The sequence below is a fragment of the Grammomys surdaster genome, unplaced genomic scaffold (genome assembly GCF_004785775.1).
Source record: "Grammomys surdaster isolate TR1022 unplaced genomic scaffold, NIH_TR_1.0 125752, whole genome shotgun sequence".
Taxonomy (NCBI): Eukaryota; Metazoa; Chordata; class Mammalia; order Rodentia; family Muridae; genus Grammomys; species Grammomys surdaster.
The window spans coordinates 1030855-1046768 of NW_021620584.1; the positions used below are offsets into that span (position 1 = coordinate 1030855).

The 15914-nt window shown below is 40.3% G+C and overlaps 1 non-coding gene across 1 annotated transcript; it reads right to left on the minus strand.

Annotated features, from left to right (window-relative positions):
- Nucleotides 1–12818: 12818 nt before the first annotated feature.
- LOC114639830 lies at nucleotides 12819–12949 on the minus strand. The gene has a single exon (XR_003714066.1). It is a non-coding gene; the product is annotated as a small nucleolar RNA SNORA24 (small nucleolar RNA).
- Nucleotides 12950–15914: the final 2965 nt, after the last annotated feature.

A 15914-nucleotide genomic window follows, 5' to 3' on the forward strand; every position in this document is an offset into this window, starting at 1 on the left:
GAGAAGAGAAGAGAAGAGAAGAGAAGAGAAGAGAAGAGAAGAGAAGAAAATGAGGAGAAAGGAGAAATGAAAAGAGGGAAGGATAGAGGAAGGAACAAGCCCAGAGAGGGAGGAAGACAGGGAAAGGGAAAACCTTATAATAGGTTCAGAAAACAACTTAAATAAAATGGGAAAAATAACTAGAAACAGTATTCGCTGATATTACGAGATAAAAGATTCAAAATAATAGCATAAATAATTTCTATAAAATAAACCCAACACTTAGGAAAATTAATAAGCATTTCAGGTATGTGAACGAAATAGAATTATTTAATACTGTTGGAAAAAATAAACTGTATAAACACCTTAAAAAATGAAAGAGACTGGAGCCCGTGGCCCAGATCACCAACTACCCCTCAGTTCTGAGCTCCTTTTCCTTTGTCATGAAATTTAATCTCCGGTTAAGGTCCTAGGTTCACTTCCAACTCCCTGACAGTTCACAGTGTCTGTGTGACGTCACTAACCACTAGCCAACAGAATACACAATTGGTGTGAACATTTCCAAGAAACATCTTTACAACAGAAGCATCTACCGTCCTTCATCTCCCCCTCCTCTGAATGAGAATTCAGAGGTTTTGACTAGAGCACTCATCACCACCTTGGGCCATCAACTGGCCTTGAGGTAACCGAGGTGTACAGAGCAGCATCTTCTGAGGGGCTCTACGCAGCAGCTGACTGAAACAGATTCAGAGAGCCACAGCTAAACGTTGGAAGGAGCTCGACGAGTTTTATGGAAGAGTTGGGGAAAGGATTGAAGCCCAAAGGAACTCCACACGAAGAAGAAGAGTCAACTAACCTGGACCCTTGGTGGAGCTCAGAGAGTGAACCACCAACCAAAGAGCACAGGCTGGACCTAGGCCCCCTGCACATATGTAGCAGATGTGCAGCTCAGTCTTCATACAGATATCCCAACAACTGAAGCAGAAGCTGTGCCTGGTCTGCTGCCTGCCTGTGGATCCTGCTTCCCTAACTGGGCTGCTTTTCTGGCCTCAGTGGGAGAGGATGAACTGCTTGTCTCCGCCTGCAGTGACTTGATGTCCCAGGGTGGGGCGATACCCAGGGGAGCCTCCACCCTTTCAGAGGAGAAAGAGAGGGGGAGATGGAAAGAGGTACTGTGTGAGGGGGTGACCAGAAAGATGGAGGTCAGTGATATAGAGTGAATAAATAAGTTAATTAATGGAAAAAATAAATTAAAATTTATTCTAATTAACACTACTTACATTAAATAGGCCCAATAAGAACAACTGATAATAACATATTCTTTGTACAAAATGTTGAGGGAACATATATTTATGTACTACTGAGTGACAGTTGGGATGATACAGTAGAACAATTTGACTCTTATATAATTTGTAGAAATGTGAATATATATGTATGTTAAGTAGAAGTTGATAACCTTTGACTCAAAATTCCACTTAAAAAATTCATTCTGCAGTACATGTAAACACAAAATGATGTATGCACAATGATAAACATCACTGAGTTACTTGGACAGACAAGTGTGTGTGGGTGTGTGTGTGTGTGGGTGTGTGGGTGTGGGTGTGTGTGGGTGTGTGTGTGTGTGTGTGGGTGTGTGGTTGGGTGTGTGTGTGGGTGTGTGTGTGGGTGTGGGTGTGGGTGTGTATATGTGTGGGGGGGGGTGGGTGTGTCTGTGTGTGGGTGTGTGTGTGGGTGTGTGTGTGTGTGTGTTTGCTTATGTGATGAATAGTCCCTAATAGTCTTTGGACTATCACAGAAAATGCATAGGTTGTCTCCAGGAAGCAGAAGCTGGCCAGCAGAGAGGAAATGAGGGATAGATAATAGCCTGAGGTTCCTCAGAGTATGTTGGAAACTTCATGCCAATGTGACAATTTGGGCAGGTGGGCCTTGTAAGAGGTGCCTGGTCACAAAGGCTTGTCCTCCTGCAGGGCTTACTGTCATCATATGAATGTGCTGATTCCTGTGAGAACAGATTGTCACAGAAGCCACCATGGCTCCTTTTTAAGATCTTGTTGTCACTCTTTTTTCTGTTCTGCATGGGATGAGGCAGCATCCCTGGCCAGATGCCAGCACTGTGGCCTTTGTGCTCCCAGGCTCCAGAAATATATAAGCCAAATAAATTTCTGATTATAATAAATTATCCAATCTATTCTATTACAGGTGAAAAACATAGAATTAAACATGAGACTTCAAACTCATAACTATAAATCTTACAAATCCATAAATTAATATTCATATATTATCTAGTCAAATTGTTTACTTAATCAGCTTTAGTGAACTAGAAACAGTCACATAATGAAAAAGATAAAAATTATAATCTATAATGTCTAATTATGCATATTATCCTAGAGTTAGCTTTCAAACCTTCCATAGGCATGCCACAGTCCATGTATTTACAGAGATTAGGTATAAAGCAGGGGTCTATGGGGTTGGGTAGGATCGCTCATAGAAAAGGAAACAGGATATATAGTTATAGAGAAACAAAAAGAAACAGAACAGCAAGATTAAACAGGGACAAGAAGGGAAGGGAGGGGGTAACGAAAGGCATATGAGAGGAACAGATGACACTAAGGGCCATCTGAGGGGTCATATAAACCTAAAATAAGTGCAAGCAAGAAGGGGTCTCAGCTCTGAAATGACAAAGTGACATGATTCCTATCACTAACCAAGAAGCTTTTTCCCAATTGAAAACTGCTCAGGAAAGAAAATTTTAAAAGATATTTAGTGTCAGGGGTCATTTGAAACAGAAATTGACTCTCCAATGGAGTCTTGCAAACCGCAGTTAAGTGCCATGCCCAGGAGAAAACAGCCAACACAAAACTAACTCAACACTATTTTTGTAGATTTTTTTGTCTCATATTGGTTTGTTTGGGCATTTTTTTTACCTTTCAGGTCTTTTGCTTATGTATTATGGCTTACATTTTTGAGATCTTTATGCTGTATATGCGCGTGTCTATGTGAGTATGTGCGTATGTGTTTCCTGTGCTTTTTCTTTGTTTTTGTTTTTTTTTATTCTAGTTAGTTTGTTATTTGCCTGTTTGTTTTCTAAAAAGAGAGAAGAAGGCACAGTTGGATAGATGGGAGGAGGGAAGATCAGGAGATAAGGGAGGGCAAACAGTGATGGGAATATATTTTCAATAAAACAAATAAATGTATAATCCCAGAATAATAAACATTTTTAAAAGATATTTAGTGTCAGGGGACATTTGAAACAAAAGTTGAAAAGCTTAAATGGTATACAATGTTGTTGTAGCAGACAAATGTTAAAATAATTTATTATAAGACATAAAAAGATGATGTTACTTTGTTTCAACAGTTTTGTCCTTTAACTTAAGGAAAATTAATAAACTCCTTAAGAATGGATTCTTCTTCTTAATCTTTATTCCCAGAGCCTATGTTTTGTTTTACCTACCTGAAGCAGATAAAGTTACAAAAATAAATACCGAAATGGAATTGTAAACTAATAGAAACAGCAAAAGGAAGGAAGGAAGGAAGGAAGGGAGGGAGGAAGGAAGGAAGGAAGGAAGGAAGGAAGGAAGGAAGAAAGGAGCCGAAAGGAAAGCTGTCCCTCAGGTCATGAGAGCAGGAGAGCTGTCCCTGCCCCTCAGTCTCACCAGCTGCAGCACATGGGAGAGCAGGGCCACATCTCACCTGGGCAGCATAGTAGAGCCGGCCCTGGTGACATGAGGATATGTGAGGGGCCCCAGTAGCATGAGAGCTGGAGAGCTAGCCCTGTCCCTTACAGGCTGAGCACTGGGCAAGCTAACTAGGACAGTGCTGGAGAGCTTGCCCTGGTTTTGAGGATACAGGAGAGTTGGTGTGTTGACCAGCTCAGCTGTTACCCAAGCCCAGATCCAGAACTTTGAGTTGACCCACCCCAGCATCTACTCCACCTATGAATTTCTGGAGCTTGTTAAGGGACCAGTCCTTCAGATCCAAAGCTGTAGGATCTCCATGACACAGGGAAACAACAGGGCTATCTGAGAGGAGCCCTGGTAAGAATCTGGTATTGATACTGTAGCAGAAGCCAAAGGCCTGAAACCAGACCAATGACTCATTGTTACAGACACTTACAAGTAAAGATGTGTGTACAAAAATGTATAGTCTGTGACACATTACAGCTTCCATGATGAGATGGACTTTAGGATTTTTTGAGGGGAAGAGTGGAGGTTGCAAGGGCAGAGGGCAGATGCGATGGGGATGATGGGGAAAGAGAGGAGTGAAATTGAGGTGCACAATGTGAAATTCACAAAGAATCAATAAGTTTTTAAAGGGATACCACAATGTGTCTTTGAAATCTGCTTTCCTGATTTTCATGATGTCTGGGTCTTACCAACTCGTTACCTGGAACATTAACTGTACTGCTAGCTCTGAAGAAAAGATGGCTATGTTTTAGTTTGCTTGGGCAAATTATCATGCTGTAGCACTTGCTCTCTTACACGCACGCACACACACACACACACACCTCACACTCTTCTCATTTACACTATTGCCAAGCTGCTCACTTCCCGTACCAGCTGCTCTTCCCACCTGTTCCACCAAAACATAATGTAAAGACTCCATCTGATGCCCAGAAGGGATATCACTGAGATACAAGGGAATCTCTGGGGATAGTTTTATTCTTGACTGACACAGAGGGTGTTGAAAGGGCCCAGAGACTCGGTAGCAAGCAGATGTTATTTCAGTTCAGCTATGAAAATAGCAATGCTTGGGCATCTCTCAAAAAGCAGAGAAATAAGGATCCAGATAGACTTTTCCTTTGGGCTAAAAGTAGAGGGGTTTCCTAAAAACCCTGCTGAGAACAAAAAGCACTTAGTAATGAAGATTTGAATGTCTTCTGCTTTTCATCAATTTTCTAATAAGAATTCTTCCCTTCACTTCTGTGTCTGGGTTTCCAAATAGTAGTTGAGGTTTTAAAAGATCATTTTAGGTATATTTCTCATATATAAGTTAATTCAAGAATTTAGGCATACTGAGTTTCTTTTTTTTAATTGAATATTTTATTTATTTACATTTCAGATGTCATCTCCTTTCCCCATCCCCCCCCCATAAACCCGCTATCTCATCCCTCCTCCTCCTTTTTGCTTTTATACCATCTTAATTACATGGAAGTAGTAAGGTCAGTTCTAGGTTGAGGAACTAGCAATAAAATAGATGCAAATAGTCAAAGAACAAGCAAGGCAGTAAACAAAGTCCCACGATCATTCTTTCTAAGGGCTTATCAGGATGACCAAAATATCTGAGTCTACTTCCCTGTCCTAGCCCTAAGTCATTTTCATGCCTGAAGCCTACTTCTTTGTTCTAGCCTAAGATTTAGATTCCTGCCTGAATTTACTTCTTTATTCTAGCCTCTTGTCAGATTCCTGCCTGAAGCCCATTTCCTTGTCCTTGGCCAATGTCAGATTTCTGCCAAGCAGCCCCAAAAGCTCTCACATCTCCCCCTTTTTTATTTTATAAACACATACTGATTTCTTGAAGGCTACAATGTGAATTTAACTTTTTCTGGAGCTTGACAAATGACTCATCAGTAAAGAGTACTAGATGTTCTTGCAGAAGACCCAGATTCTGTTCCCAGCGCCCATAATGTGTCTCGCATCAATTTTTAACTCCAATTCCAGGGGACTTGAAACCCTCTGCTGGCCTCCACAATTACCAAGCACACACACAGTGCACAGACATACATGCCAGCCAAACATACAAAATAAAAATTAAAGAATAAAAATTCAATTTTTTTTCCAAAAAAAATCTGTAAGTAGATTTGTGAAACCTTAACAATTAGAATATGGAATTAAAATACAGGCCAAAGCATTTTAGACAATGTGTTTAGTTTACATGTGATTGTCTCTCCCTGCTTTTCCAATGTTGTAATCACTGTCACTTTCAGGATTCATGCCTGAGAAACAGAAATCGCTGCCCCCTTCCAGAGCTCCAGTAACTTGGAAGCTACTATCCTCTGTACTTCTCTGAACCAAGATGAAATTCTTTGTTATCTGGCTGTCGTGGGTGCCTCTTCTACAGGTGACTCTTACGGCAAGAAGCATTGGTCATAGAGTGAGAAGGTCACAGCTCTGAGGCCCATGCATTCAGCAGGAAGAATGGAGTCTATGAAATGATCTCTGCCTCTTGGTTAATGTTGGTGAAGTCCTCACTATCCTTAGTTCAAGTGTTCATGAACTTTGCCCAACATTATCTCCTTTTGGATGGAAAGCAACATCTTGTCCCAATAAGGTAACATTCTAGTAAAGAGAGCCAATGCCTTACTTTTAACTGAACTTTAACTTCCCCATAATGATAAAGAACCCTTTCTATCCCTTACATGTGGACTTGAGGCAGGGTGAGCAAGGAGGGTTACAACCCTCACCACATGCAGGCAGCCTTTACTGTGGTACATAGCTACTGTGTAGCAGAGGAGACTGGCTCTGTGCCATCCCATGGAAAATGGGTAAAGATGCCACATGTTTCCAGGGCATCCTGAGTGGGGGAATTGGGATGTAATTATGTACTTATCACTGCTTTCACATAGTCTGGCATCTTTGCTTCAGCACACATCAAGAAGGTGAACTCCAGTTCTGGTCTCTGCCCACAGCCTCCTACTTTCAGGTTACTTAACCTCCCCTGAATCTCAGCCTCCTTATATTTAATATCAACATAATAATAGGACCTATTTCCCAGCGCTAGTCAGAGGATTTAAGGACATCAATTGTGTATGGTGTCCAGAAACAAATGGCAATCTCAGAGTAAGCACAGGACTCACAGGCAAGCATTTGGAAAGCAACTGATCCCTTGTTTGTGTGTCAAGTTGACAAGAGGTCAGTTGTACAGGCTGGTTTTGTGACAACACAAGCTGGAGTTACCACAGAGAAAGGAGCCTCCCTTGAGAAGCCAGTAAGCAGCATTCCTCCATAGCTTCTGCATTCACTCCTGCCTCCAAGTTCCTACCCTGTGTGAGTTCCTGTCCTGACTTCCTTTGGTGGTGAGAAATGTGTAAATGTAAGCTGAGTAAACCCTTTCCTCCCCAACTTGCTTCTTGATTATGATGTTTTGTGCAGGAATAGAAACCCTAACTGAGACAAAAATTAAGTTTTCAAGTGCTCACTTGGTATGAGGCCCTAGAATTTAGCATATCATATGTGTGCTGTCTCTCAGCACATCTTTACAGTACACTTAGAATAAAGCATTAAAAAATTTCCATATGTTTCCTCATCCTAACATATGGAAAGTAAGACTTAGAAAGGGAATAACTTTCTCAGGGTAAAGGCTAAGAATTAGCCAAAGCAAACTGAACCTATGGTCTTATGTGCAACATCTCCATGGACTCACAGTGGTATGTTTGTACACAGGCCTGGTTCTTCTCTAGGAGCCATGATCCATCTTGGAAACCTGAGTCCTTTTTCTTCCAAATGTTGTTTCCTTTACTTCTGCCTCTTTGGTCAGCTCCTGAAGTGACTCTATTTAGCCTGCCTCTACCTGCTCATCTCCCTGTCTGGCCACCGTCTTACATCTAACAAATCTCTCCGAATATTCAGCAACTAAATCAGGATTTTCTCCTCTAAAGCCTGAAAACCTACTTTATAAGGGTAATGTCCAAAATTCCTACTGCCAGTAAATCACTCTCAAAGATTTCAACGCCATTATTTTATCTACTTCCTTTATCACTGGGATGTAGACAGGCTCAGGGATCAACAGTCAAAAGAAAAACATTTTTAGCTTTGCCATGATATATTACTGTTTCAGGATCTTATTACTTTTGTATTGGTACAATTTTATTTGGATTCTAATATGACTTTGGGGAACTGTGAAATCTGTAAAGTATATTTATGCCACTGCAATAAAAGAATTGAGAAAGCTAGGAGGGAAGCAGAAAGGAACACAAGATCAAAAGATGCCTGGAGTTTTACTGTGGACACTCTATCTGCATCTTGGAGGTAACTTGTACAGAGCCTATTTTCTAAAGCATATAAATAAAAGCTGAAAGGCCAAAATACAATTTCAGCTGAAAATAAGATCATGAGAATTGTTTCTTTACATTTTTTTCTGTTCTAGGAGGATGACATGTAAGTTCCAGAAAACAATGTTTTCCAAGTTCAAGTGTACCTGTTTAAAGCAACTTTAGATTTTTTACTCAGCTACAAAACATAAGAGCATAATTTATCTTTTGAGAACTTTTAAAATTTTTATTTCATCAAATATATTATTTTACACCTTGTTTCTTACTATATACTGTGTATTATTCTCTAAAGTTCTCTGGTGGTGGTGGTGGTGGTGGTTGGTTGGTTGGTTGGTTGGTTTTTGGAGTTTTGGTTTTTAGACAGGGTCTCACTATGCAGCTCTGACTCTCCTGGAATCCCTATGTAGACCTGGCTTGCCTTGAACTCATGAACCCACAGAGATTCACCTGCTTCTGCCTCTGCCTCCTAAGTGCTGGGTTCAAAGGCACGGACTGCCACACCAAGCCTTATTCTGCAAAGTTTTATAGAAAAGGTTTATGGATTTTAACACTTCACATTAACTTAAACCTTTAATAAAACAATTGTGCATAGAATGTGTGTTTGTCAACATGATGAAGCTTCTGCCTCCCAGTTCTGAGTCACTGCTCCCCAGCATAATGAGTAAGGCTATAGAGGAGGGAAAACCCAGAGACCAGTAAGTCAGAAAAGAAGAACCCAAATATTCCAAATACCACTATGTTCCTGGATGACTAAGAAGAACTGAGTAAAGAATTTCTCGTAGACTCTGAAGAGATGGCTCAGAATTTTAAAGCAAAGTCCCTGTGGAATATCCAGGTTCCACTCCCAGCATGGTGACTCACAAACAACTGTAACTCCAGTAGTTATAGGGGATCTGGCTCCCTCTTCTGACCTGCAGTGACACTAGGCTCAAGCACAGCTCATAGACATACATGTAGGCAAGCATAAATACTCATAAAAGAAATGAATATTAAAAAATAAATTTTTTTCAAAAAAGTGTTTATGAACAAGTAAACTGACTAAAGTGGATGGAAGAGCAAAATAATAAGCACCCAGAAATGGATGGTTCTTATCTATGAAAAGAGTAAGTAGGAAATGCACCCACTCTCTCATGGAAACATTGTCAAATGTGCAAGATCTGATAGGAAACGCTTTAAGTTACTTAAGACCTGAAAGTTTAAAAGAGAAAATACTTAAACAACTAGAAAGTCATCATATTTTTTGGCAGGAGTACTCTATTTCATGACAATAACATGTACACAAACTTAATATAGTACTGAAATATCCAAATAATTTTAAAGTACTCAGGCCATTTCTAAAGTTCACATGAGAAAGACAATGCACAAAAATAACAAGAGCAATTCTGCAAAAGATGATGGAAAAGGAAACTAGCCTAAAAGCAAATCTAATAATGGTAAGTAAAAATGAGATAGTGAAGGACAGATACAGTAACTGATCAGATTAGAAATGTCAAAACAAAGTTCAAACACATGCAGGAATCTGTTGTAAAATAATATATCCCTTTAAAATGGCAACCAACAAGACTAAATACGTATAGGAAATACAGTTTTGGAATTTATCCTACATCATAAATTTTATATGGATGTTGTCAAGGCAGAAAATAGAACTGAAAAGTATTTAAAGGAAATGTAAAATTTATTCTTGAAATAGTATAAGAAAGACTTTTTTTTAAGTATAAACCAAAAGCAATTTTTTAAAGTCTGAAAGGTCCAACTACTAAAAATTAAAAGCATTCAGTGTCAGGCTCTACATATGCCCTAAGACAATAAAAGAAAATAAAAGATGCTTATTGGAAAAAGAGATGAAATTGCCTTTTTGCAGCTAACAAAGTTTACTTATACAGAAAAGTTGAAGTAACAGAAAACACTAATCTCCACAATAAAAAACAATTACAGAAAAGTTGTCTGACCAAAAGTTAACATACAAAAACCATTTCATTATCCTATGTGTGGGCAATTAACAAGTGGTTGAAACTTAGTAGCACACTGCTCTAGTGTTGGAAATAAGACTGAAGACTTGAGAAAATGCAGCCATGTTTAGTATACCATACTGCAGAAAAAGACACCAGCATGGAGAAAAAGAAAAAAAAAATGGGTGGCCTGCTGATTTGACACAAGACAGTGGTTTTTAGGTCCTGAGAAATTCCTGTCCTTTTCTCTTAGAAGCCAGCAGCACTTGCTGGCTTCCCAGATTCCCTGTCACTGGTTTAGGATACAAAGTTTTATCTAGTGATTTGGGAATTAAGGCTGCCTGCTTTTTCTAATGGTGGTCTCAACCACTTGGCACACGCTCTGTAACCTTCCAACTATCTGATTTCTGAAACAAGCAAGCAGGCACCAGCCACCAGCTAGACAGAAAGGGGCATAGATTATCTGAAATAAACCATATCAATCTATTTATCACAATTAGAACACAATTTTTAAAAAAAAATAGGTAACTAAACAAAATATATCTAAGTTTTTTTGTGGGGAAAAACAAAAAACTCTCATTTCAAAAATCAAAAGATTAATGAATATTCCACATTTGTGGATTGAAAGACTCAGTATCAGAGCTGGAAAGATGGCTCAGCAGTTAAGAGTACTGGCTGTCCTTCCAGAAGATCTAGGTTCAATTCCCATCACCCAAATAATGGCTCACAACTATCTGTAACTCCAGTTCCAAGGGTTCTGATACCCTCCCACAGACATATATGCAGCTAATACACCAATCAGTGCTTATAACATTTAAATAAATAAATAAATAAATAAATAAATAAATAAATAAATAAATATTTTTAAAAGCTCAGTATTGACAAGATAGTATTTCTTCCTACCACAGAGTTAAAGCAACTCCGGTTAATTTCATAGCAAGATATTGTGGGGATATTAGCAAGATGATTCTAAAAATCAGAGAGGGAAATGTAGAGGCTGAGAATAGTAAAGTTGGAGTGGGGGTTAAGGCAGTTTTGAATAAAGGCAGAATGAAGCAAAACAGGTTAAAAAAAAAGTCAGATGACCTACAGCAACCTGTGCACTTGGGAGACAGAGGCAGGGAGAATCTTGGCTCCAGACCAGCCTATATTCTTTTGGAAAGAATATCCAATATCCAAAAGAAAAATAAACAATCCCAAAAGAACAAAGCAGAAGAAAGCTGCTTCATAAAACTGGCTCTAGATATTAAATAAGACTAGTGTTCTGCTAAAAGAACGTAGCTCTACCTGCCAGAGCCTGAAAATACAGAGGCAAACACAGCTCACAAACAACCATTAAACTGAACACGGAGTCCCCAAGGGAGGAATTAGAGAAAGGACTGAAGGAGCTGAAGGAGTTGGCAACCCCATAGGAAGAACAACAATATCAACCAACCAGACCCCTAGAGCTCCCGGGGACTAAACCACCTACCAAAGAGTACACATACAGGGACCCATGTCTCCAGCCACATATGTAGCAGAAGATGGCCTTGTCAGGAATCAATGGGAGGAGAGGCCCTTGGTCTTGTGAAGGCTCGATACCCCAGTGTAAGGGAATGCCAGGGTGGGGAGGTGGGAGTGGGTGGGGAGGTGGGAGTGAGTGAGTGGGTGAGGAAACACCCTCATAGAAGCAGGGGGAGGGGAGACGAAAGAGACAGTTTGGGGGAACAACAGGAAAAAGAGACAACATTTGAAATGTAAATAAAGAACATATCCAATAAAAAAGAAAAAAAGAACATATCAATAAAGCAACTTCTACTGACATCCTGCTATACTCACAGATCAGTGCCTCACTCAGTCATCATCAGAGAAGCTTCCTCTTGCAGGAGAAGGGAGCAAATACAGACATCCACAGTCAGACATTGTGCAGAGAATGAGAATAAAGACTCAGACCTAAGTAGGATGTCTCCATCAAATCCCTCCTTTCTGGGCTCAGGGAACATTGCAGAAGATAAGCAAAAAGATTATCAGTGGTGATGTAAGGCACCAAGAAAATAGGCTGCATGAACTCGCAGAGACTGTAGATCAAGCCCCATTGCTGAGAGGAGAAACGGACACAAGCCTTCATCCCTAAACCAGAGCTATGTCCAATTGATAACTACTTACCAATAAAGAATTGATTTTCTCCAACAGAGTCTCTCTGGGTATATAACCTATTCTTATGAGGCCTATTAAGAGACAGCCAACACAAAAAGAACTCAGTGGTATCTTTGGAGGTTCTATGTCTTGTATTCTTGCAGATGCCAAGAAGTGCTTACTGACAGAAGTCTGATATGGATGTCTCCTGAAAGGTTCGACCAGAGGAAACCAGGAAGGGGGAAAACATTTGAAATGTAAATAAACAAAATAACCAATAAAAAAATTTTTAAATGTAAAGACTATCTTGGCTCCCTATAAAATATACATTATTATTATTTTGTTCTGCTTTGGGTCTGGTTTAGTTTTGTAACAGAATCTCACTCTATAGCCTAGGCTCACCTCAAATTCATGGCAAACTCATGACTTAGAATGAAGAAAACCTCACAGGAACTCTCTGAGTTAGAACACGTAGGCATTAAAAGCATTAAAAGCAATCTTAAGAATTCCCCAGGAAAGGGGGAAGGTGAGATAAATCTAATCTCTCAGATTTTAGGTAAGGAGAAACAAGGAAAACAAAACAGTGACATAAAAACAATGATGTCACTGGAAACATTTTTCCAGTGAGACAAAACTCTGATATAGTCACTATACGCTGTTCAATAGGCAGGTAGACACTATACTATATATAGGCAGCTATAAGTATGCTATAGGCAGCTACTTCTGTACTATAGGAACTGAAACATCTTCATGCCTGATATCCTGGCATCCCATAGCTTCTTCACAGTGAAGGTTACTTGTGCAAGTTAGAACCCAATACAAACAAGTTGGTGACAGCTTTGCCGATAAACAAGAATTTGCTCTTCAGTAGCCAGAAAGAGAGGCTGCCATAGCGGGCACACCTCAAAAGTACACAGAAATATCTTAAAACAACTGACAATGCGGGGGGTGGGGGGGACTGCTTCCAGACCATGGGGACGATGACTTCCCTTTCTGCCAAAAACAAAGCATCAAAGACCTTTAGTGGACAAGCATTCCTGAGCCTTTACCTGTATGGATAAATACAAGTTTAAAAACCATTTTCACAAGATGAATCAAATTTATTCCCATCATAAAAGTAAAGTAACATTATTAAGCCCACTTGATACATGAAATAAAAGCTCAGATTTGGAACCCTGTTTTAAATAGGTTAATGTGAAATGTCAATTCTGAAACTTTCAAAATCTCAGATTTACTTACCCTGAAACCATCTTTTAAAGTAAAATCTATTCCTGTCATATCATAACATGTATGCTTTCTAGTTATTACAAAAAAATAAAACATTTTAATCAAAGTCTCTCATTCTACCAGCAGCTGAAAACTGCATCTACAGACATAACAAATGGAAATAAATACCTACGAGATTTCAGTCCAAAGAAAGCACAGGATTTTCCTGCCTTACGTTTCATTGATTACTCCAATGATTTTGGAGGTGTTGGGAGAACACCGAGTCCCTCCCCCTTTTTCATATTTCCATGGAGGAAAGCAAATTTCTCTAAGAGGAACAGGAAATACACCCTGGACTTTTACCCAGCCTCTTACTTCCACCTCCCAGAACAGCAGTGGTGCTGACACTCATTACCGAGCAGCCAGGCCGTCCCTGCCCTTCTCTTCAGTCTTTTTCAGAACCAGTCAACTGTTTCTTCATTTCTCAACTACTTACAATGTTGAGAAGAAGAAAAATCATGGATGTTTCTCACTAGCCCCTAAAACCACAAGCAAAAATCAGCAACATGGAAAAAGAACTTTGGTGTTTTCTCCCATACCCAGTATTTCTGAATCGTCCAGTACTAAGAATCCACAAATGTAAATGGTAAGGTGGTTTTACTGTATCAAACAAACACTATTGGTTCTTTAACCAGTGCATCAACATGATCTCAAGAATACACCAAAGGTTAAGAATCCAAAGTGCTTAAGCTATAGATAGAGATGGAAATTATATAAATACAGGGGAAGAAAGACAAAAGGAAGAGGAGAGGAGAGGGAGAAGAAGGGGAGAGGAAGGGGAAAAGAGAGAGAGGAGGGAAAGAGGAGTAGGAGAGGAGGGAGAGGGAAGGGGAAAAGGAAGGGGAGAAGAAGAATAGAGGAAGGGGAGAGGAAGGAGAGAAGTGGGGGAGAGGAAGGGGAGAAGAAGGGGAGAGAAAGGGGAGAGGAGGGGGAGAGGAGAGAGAGAGGAAGGAGAGAGAAGGAGGAGAGGAGGGAGAGAGCAGGGAAAGAGGAGGTGGAAAGGAGGGGGCAAAAAGTAGGAGGAGAGACAAATAGTACTTGCCTCCAGGAGAGATATCAGATTTTGAAGCAACCTCTAGCCAGAACAGATTTCAAGAATTATCCTGAATTTAAATTTTTTATTTCTCTCTAAAAGTTCATGTGCAATTTGCATGTACCACTTTAAACTGTGCTTCTACTTGTTTAGCAGCTCAAGCAAAGTGTAACTACAGAAACCAAGCCCTGAATATACATGGACGTCTCCTTCTCCTGAGATGCAGACATGATCTTCTAACTCAATTTGCCTAAGCGAAAAAGTCCATCAGACTCCAGGATGTGGCGGGTTGTGGTTATGCACACCTTTAATACCAGCACAGAAGGAAGAGGCAGGCCTGCTCTACACAGCAAACTCAAGGCCCAAGAGAGTAAGTCAAAAGAAAATTTTCTAATTAAAATGAATAAATAAATAGGCATATGTATTTCAGTTCAGTCATTATCAAACTTCCTGCAGATACTACCTTTGGCCACCAGATGGCAATGCTGCAAAAGTAGATCAAAAGCTGGCCCAACTGCACCAGAGAAAATCTAGATTTCACTTAACTGCTAATGTGACATGTGTAAATAAACGCATAGATTTTCCTGGCGTCTGATGAGCTACAAGGTAAGACTTCAGACATGTAAAAGAGAGACAGCTAAAACTTCCCACTCTGGAGAAATTAAAATGTTAATAACGGAAGTGCTCTGACCCCAAACTGAGAAAAGTGATCTCATCCTCAGAATGTGCCGGTATGGCAGGAATTCCTGACATGGAAAATGTGACAGTGTCACTCCATTTTCTGTCCTAGATTTAGACTGTGCATGCACGTAGCCTCACAAAATTTCAGTGAAAAGACTGGTCCTTGGGAAGGTACTATAATCTCAGTTAAAGGGAAACAATGAATATGACTCAAGAAAATCCGGCTTAAAGTTAAAAATAACAGTGAGGCTTGACTATAAAATCAAGGCTTAAGAATCACTGCTTAAATAGGACACTTTCCATCCATAGTCCAAGAGGACCAAGTGGGAGACGCGTAGAAGAGACTCCCTTCTATGCTGGGACTCTCAGGGGATGGAGAGCAGGGGCCAGGCACAGAGAGTAAGTGTATCAACTAGTAAGACACAGCTTCTTTTATTATCAGTCTGCTGAACCATCAGCCCTTGGGGGAAAAAACTGCAACACGGAGAAAATATACAAAAAAGAAAGATACAATCTCCTCAAGAATGTACAGACCAACAGAAAGTCAGCAGGAAAACACACACACAGTTCAAGTACTTAAGATGTGGGTACCATAGCACACACCTGCAATCCCTGCCCTGGGGGAGCTGGGGCAGAAGCAAAAGGAGTCTGAGTCTGTCTGTCTGTCTGTCTGGTTACATGGTAGAACCCAGCCTTGGGGTTTGGGAATGGAGTTCAGTGACAGAGCTAGCAGAGCCTAGCAAGTACTATACTCAGCACCACAATAAAGCAATGAGAGAGAGGGGGGAAGGGAAGGAAGGAGGGAAGGAGGGGAGGAGGGAGGGGGGGAGGGAGGGAGGGAGGGGGGGGGAGAAAAAAGGAGAGAGAGAAAGAGATACGGAGAGGGCTAGAGAGAGACCGAGAG